The sequence below is a fragment of the Megalobrama amblycephala genome, linkage group LG3 (assembly GCF_018812025.1).
Source record: "Megalobrama amblycephala isolate DHTTF-2021 linkage group LG3, ASM1881202v1, whole genome shotgun sequence".
NCBI classification, from domain to species: Eukaryota; Metazoa; Chordata; class Actinopteri; order Cypriniformes; family Xenocyprididae; genus Megalobrama; species Megalobrama amblycephala.
The window spans coordinates 23,433,591-23,440,711 of NC_063046.1; positions in this window are offsets into that span (position 1 = coordinate 23,433,591).

Below are 7,121 nucleotides of genomic sequence, written 5' to 3' on the forward strand. Positions count from 1 at the left end.
TTGTGAATAAAAACAGAATGCAATGATGTGGAAGTTTCAAATTTCAATATTTTATTTAGAATACAACATAGATGACATATCAATGACATTAATTTTCATGGCATCAACACATCTCAAAAAAGCTGGGACAAGGCCATGTTTACCACTGTGTGGCATCCCCTCTTCTTTTTATAACAGTCTGCAAATGTCTGGGGACTGAGGCTGCAGGCTGGCCATTTCAGTACCCGGATCCTTCTTCTACGCAGCCATGATGTTGTAATTGATGCAGTATGTGGTCTGGCATTGTCATGTTGGAAAATGCAAGGTCTTCCCTGAAAGAGACAACGTCTGGATGGGAGCATATGTTGTTCTAGAACTTGGATATACCTTTCAGCATTGATGGTGCCTTTCCAGATGTGTTGTCCTCTTTAGTCCAGATGACATGGTGTCCCAGTTTTTCAAAAAGAACTTTGATTCTTCTGACCACAGAACAGTTTTCCACTTTGCCACAGTCCATTTTAAATGAGCCTTGGCCCAGAGAAAACGCTTGCGCTTCTGGATCATGTTTAGATATGCCTTCTTTTTTACCTATAGAGATTTAGCTGGCAACAGCGAATGGCACGGTGGATTGTGTTCACCGACAATGTTTGGAAGTATTCCTGAGCCCATGTTGTGATTTCCATTACAGTAGCATTCCTGTATGTGATGCAGTGCCGTCTAAGGGCCCGATGATCACGGGCATCCAGTATGGTTTTCCAGCCTTGACCCTTATGCACAGAGATTGTTCCAGATTCTCTGAATCTTTGGATGATATTATGCACTGTAGATGATGATAACTTCAAACTCTTTGCAATTTTTCTCTGAGAAACTCCTTTTTGATATTGCTCCACTATTTTTCACCGCAGCATTGGTGGAATTGGTGATCCTCTGCCCATCTTGACTTCTGAGAGACACTGCCACTCTGAGAGGCTCTTTTTATACCCAATCATGTTGCCAATTGACCTAATAAGTTGCAAATTGGTCCTCCAGCTGTTCCTTATATGTACATTTAACTTTTCCGGCCTCTTATTGCTTATTTTTTGGAATGTGTAGCTCTCATGAAATCCAAAATGAGCCAATATTTGGCATGACATTTTGAAATGTCTCACTTTCAACATTTGATATGTTATCTATATTCTATTGTGAATAAAATATAAGTTTATGAGATTTGTAAATGATTGCATTCCTTTTTTATTCACAATTTGTACAGTGTCCCAACTTTTTTGGAATCGGGTTTATCAGGTTTGTATTTATTTATCTGGTAATTTATCTCATTTTAATTGTAATTTATCTGGTCTTTAATAGGCTAATGTTCGAAAAAATATTACCACAAAAAATATTATTTAGATATACTGTACATTGTTCTTTTTTTTTCCTGAAACATTCAGAGAACATTCAAATAACGTTTCCATTATGGAATGTGCCGTTGAAAACAAAACAACAACAAAAAACACTTTTTTAAAACTCTTTTTTTTTTTTAAATGGATGTTTTAAAGGTGCAATGTGTAAAGGTGAGGTTGCGAACTGCAACTAATGGCGCACACCCCTCGCACCCCTCCTTTTCGAAGAAGCTACGGTGGCCGTCTGACTGACACTACAAATATGTCATCATCTGAGACAGCAGAGAGTACATTAGTCAGTGAAGCAATGAGGTTTGTTCTTCTAACAAAGAACGATTTCTGCTTCTAATAAACCAGATGACAACTACTACTACTACTACTACTATGTGCATATTCAATGTAGTGACGATGCAAGTTGCCTCTAAAAACACCAATGAACACTGATGAAACGCGATCTGTGAAGCAGTTTGTCCATTTAGGGTTACTGTAGAAACATTCTGCGCATAATGGTGACTTGACATGGAGGGGGGACCCGTGGCGTATGAGATAGAAATGGCTCATTCTAAGGTAATAAAACATAACGGTTCATTATGTAAGGTCTTTATACTGAAAACATAGTTATGTATATTATATTGCATTTCTGTCAATAGATCCTCCCAAATTATAAACACTGCACCTTTATACATTCAGGGCAAATTACAAATATTGTTGAATAATGAGAACATTAGCAAAAAGATCTTAGAATATAGGCTAGTTTTGTTAGCTGAACAGAGATAGATCTAACAAACAGCTGTAGAGTGAACAAAAGCCCTGAATTTATTTTTCTGTTGGCCAAAATGTTCCCTGGTTTAGCTCCTTTTCTCAAGGAAAGATGATACGACCATCACCAGACATCTCACATTCATCCACAGCTTAAAATTCAAAGAACACAGGCTGTGCCGACCACAGTGGAAATGCTTTAAAAAAGATCAATGTTCTTGCTAAAGTGCTGGACTATAAATAAGCTTTAGAGGGACTGTTTTTCCTCTGTGCATTCCAAGCAGCAGTCAGAGAGTGATACCCGTGTCAGGGAGAGGAACCAAAACACTCTTTATTCGAACACCTTTTCCAGCTGTGCTAGAAATTTATCCTCGTTGATTACATACACCCAGGAATAATGAGTCAGGTCAGAAAGCCCGTTGCTTTCCTTTGCTGATAACCACTTAATGTGGACTTGTGAAGCATATGGCTTTTAATCAAGACTCTCCAGCATGATAAATGGAGAGTTTGCATATGGCCGCACATTTTTCAAGCACTGAAAAAATTAGCCCGAGGGCGTAGAGTCCTGTTAATGTGCCTGCTTGCATTCAAAAACAGTCTGTGGCAACAAAGATATTAAAGCTTGAGTGTATCGCTTTGTCTTAAAGACATTGTCCTTTCCAGCCATTGTATAACTGGCAAGGTCAGACCAATGTTAGACAGAAGGAAATCTAATACTTGGTAGACAGGGACTGATGAGAAAAATAATGAAAATTAAATTTGTGTAGTGTTTAGTCTGTTAGGACATTGTCTTAGTACTTAGAACAGTCTATTATTATTCTTAGTACACATTTCCAAGTGTTTATATTTATCCTCCAATGAAAAGGGCTTTTGACATGCAAGTTTTTAATGTAGTATTTTCTATTACTGTTTCAGTTCATCTTTAGGAGGAAATGAAATGGCAAATCTAAATTAAATGTAAAACAGAACAACAAATATTTATAATAACAATATCTAAATCTTTCCATACACTCTAAAAAATGCTGGGTTAAAAACAACCCAAGTTGGGTTGAAAATGGACAAACCCAGCAATTGGGTTGTTTTAACCCAGCGGTTGGGTTAAATGTTTGCCCAACGTGCTGGGTAGTTTTATTTAACTCAACTGTTGTATAAAAATTACTGTATTGCTTGCTTAAAATGAACCCAAAATGTGCTGGAAATTAACATTTATTAATATGTTTAATAAATGAGCATTTATTAATAAGATAATGAATAATAAACAATAAACATTTATTAAATTGCTTATTAATAAATGTACACCTTTTGATTATTATTGTTGCCTCTAGTAATTATGTGTCTGATTTTTCATTTCTCACCTATTTTGGATTCATTTTAAGCCAGCCATATAGTCATTTTTAATCAGTAGTTGGGTTAAATAAAACTACCCAGCAGGTTGGGCAAACATTTAACCCAACCAGTGGGTTAAAACAACCCAATTGCTGGGTTTGTCCATTTTCAACCCAACTTGGGTTGTTTTTAACCAAACATTTTTTAGAGTGTAAGGTGAAGGATACAAAACCACACTCATGCATCAAGCTCTGTACTCTTGCCTGAGAAGCCAGTTGTAATCTGTTCTGCCTGATGCCAGCGATGTGTTTAACAGCGAGTGGAAATTAGTTTCCCAGAATTCCTGTTCATGTCATGTCATTATGTACCACTGCAGCATGTAACACATCTATCCAAGAGATCTTAGACTAAAAATGCTTCACAATCATAGTTACTATACCTTATACACACGTCATTTTAGCTTTTAAAAATGTTATTTTACTTTAAAGTCCAAAGCAGTCTGTCCAAGTTAAATTTACATGATTTGAGATTTGCACTTCTAACAGTGTAATTTCTCACAATGAATCACACATGCTAATGCAAATACCCTGATCTTGCCACACTTTTGTGACTAGTTTTAGCCTGACTGATTGGTTTCTTGAAGATGATTGACAGTGTTGCTTTAGTTGTGTTTCAATCTTATTCTACTCAGTAAATTCATTCAGTAACACACTTGCTCTTGGTATTATCTGATGGCAAACTGCAATGCCTCATTACACATTACAGCTGTGATGTAGCTACCAGCAGTGCAAACAGTTTCACAATTTTAAAACTGAATTCAGCTGTGCTCAGTGAATGAACTCTATCCTGGTATTGTTACACTGTGGATTTATACCTGGGATCCAACCTATATTAACTACTCCTTTTTCTCCTTAAATGGTGCAAAGCATCCATCTATTTGTCTGAATGGAAATGATGTGTCCTAAATGACATACTATACATTATGCTCTTATACTATGCTATATGTACTCAACTGTCTATTGTATGAATTTTAGTTGGAAGCTTTGAACCTTTACAAATCTTTTGTTTCGAATCAGTGGTTCGGACCGCGTATAAAACTGCCAAAATCACGTGAACTATTGAAATTTCGAAACAATTATGATGTAATGAAGCCTCATTTACTGAAATCACATGATTTTGGCACTCCAAAATACTGATTTGAAACAAAAGATTCGTAAAGCTTTGAAGCTTCATGAAGCAGTGTTTTGAAATCGCCTGTCACTGGATATTGTTGAATAAAGTCGTTATTTTGTTTTTTTGCCTCACAAAAAGTATTCTCGTCTCTTTATAATATTAAGGTTGAGCCACTGTACTCACATGAACTGATTTAAATATGTTTTTAGTACCTTTCTGGGCATTGACAAAGGAAATAATCTTGCTGGCAATGCAGGCCTCACTGAGCCATTGGATTTTATCAAAAATATCTTAATTTGTGTTCTGAAGATGAACGAAGGTCTTACGGGTGTGGAACGACATGAGGGTGAGTAATTACTGACTGAATTTTCATTCTTGGGTGAACTAACCCTTTAAAAGCCTAGGCTATTTTCCCCTCACTCCACAACAAATCCTTTATATTTAGGCCTAACGGTTTTCAGTACAGAACAAGAATGAAAAATAAGTAGCTTTAAATTAAATAAAACACAAATTAGGCAATAGTGGCATTCACAACATACAAATATCAAGCCAAAATTTGTTTATTTATAACAAAACTGAAACGACATTGGGCTCACGTCTCATTCGGCAAGAATCCAAATATGTTTCCATATTTGCCATGTAACATTCGTTTGCTAAACTATTATTCATTATGTAAACAAGGCAATACAAATACAATGCGAGTGTCACAAAAACAAGTGTAGCTTATACTACTTGTCGTTGTCACACAGTTTTTTGTTAATCTGTTAATTTAAGTTAAATAAATTTTGTGTAATCCTATTTACTTTTATAGCCTATAAATTTTATTCAGTTTTTCTCCATTCACACAAACACAGCAGGTGCATGATGTGATGATGTGTGAATTCTCATGTTCTGTTGTTATGCTGCTAATTGAGCATATGAAGCTAAACCCCTGGGAAAAAAAAACCCTGGCTGGGTTCTGTATTGGGGGACAGACGCTCTCCTGACATCAGATGATGGCTTCCGTCCAGTTCAGACCGGGGGTGTCTGGGAGGTCAACGGGATGGTGATAGTTCGTCCCACTCAAGAACAATGACTTCAGGGTCACGTCATCGAAGGCGCTGATGAGGGTGAGATGAAAAAAAAAAAAAAAAACTCCCAGAAAAAGACAAAAAGTCATGGCTCTTCTGAGCCACGGCCACAAAATTTGCAGTGTAATCCATTGTCAGCTCGATTGTTCTGTAACACTAAGGATCCACTGAAGACGAAGATGAAATAACATAAGATTTATTACAAACTAGAATAACAAGCTAACGAAACAGTGTCCTATTGCGCAGACACAACAACCAACAATGAACAGAACAAAGGGAGGAACTTAAATACATGGTGATGATTAACTCAAAGGACGAACAGATGTTATGAATGGTTAGTGACCATAGTGACTGATGAGTGGCGGCAAATGAACAAAGAAGGCATGTGACAGAAAACAGAAAATAACAGAAGATAACTGTGACAGTATGGCTATATACACTGCATTCTATGTTTGTTTGTTTGTTTATTTATCCATGTCTTTTTAGATAACGTAAAAATCTCAGACAAAATAATTTGCCAGGTCTATGGAAACCCTACTTGCAATATGGGGAGGAAGAAAAATCTTTCTGAAGGTGAAAAGCATGAAATGGTGCAATGTTGTGCAAAAGGCATGAAAACAACTAATATTGTGTGAAACTGAATGGAGATTATCGAATTATCATAAGATTTGTGAGTAATTTAGAGCACAGCAGAACTCGGTCAGATAAAGGCTTATTAATGAAAGTTCCTATCAAAAAAATTTATTGTATTAAAAGGGCAGCTATAAAAAAAGCCAGTGTTGAGCAGCTTTCCATGCAGGTTGGCAGTTGTGTGTAAAGATGCATTTTAGACACCACTAACCAAACCTAACAAAGAGAAACAGTGGGTGTAGAAATACATTTTCAAACTGTTTTATTGCTGTGTTTTTTTTTTTTTTTTTTTTTTTGCAGCATGGGATAGTGCATAGTGCATTGTACAATAGTGCATTGTACTATGCACTATCCTCCTTTTTATACCATAGCTGAAAATGGCCAGTTATGAACTCCACATATCTTGCAAAAGTCATTTTAATACCCTCCATCTCACTTCCCAGTATTCCAGCCCAAATCATCACCCACCAGCTCCTTGCTGACGTCACAGTCTTGCTGGAATGTGGTGGCCATTCACCAACCATCCAAAAATCCATCCATCCATTGTAGTACGGCATTAGTCAGTGAATAAAACTATTTAAAAATGAGTCTTCATGTATTTCTAAAACCACTGTAAATGTTTCTCTTTGTGAAGTTTGGTTTGGAGTGGCTGAGATGTAGTGATGGGCATTCCGGCTCTTTTTTGTGAGCCGGCTCGTTTGACTCAGCTCACTGAAAAGAGCCGGCTCTTTAAATAATAAATGTTTTAACTATGTCTTGGACTATGATAGGTGTGAAAACTATTTGTGAAATTGTGAGACATTGC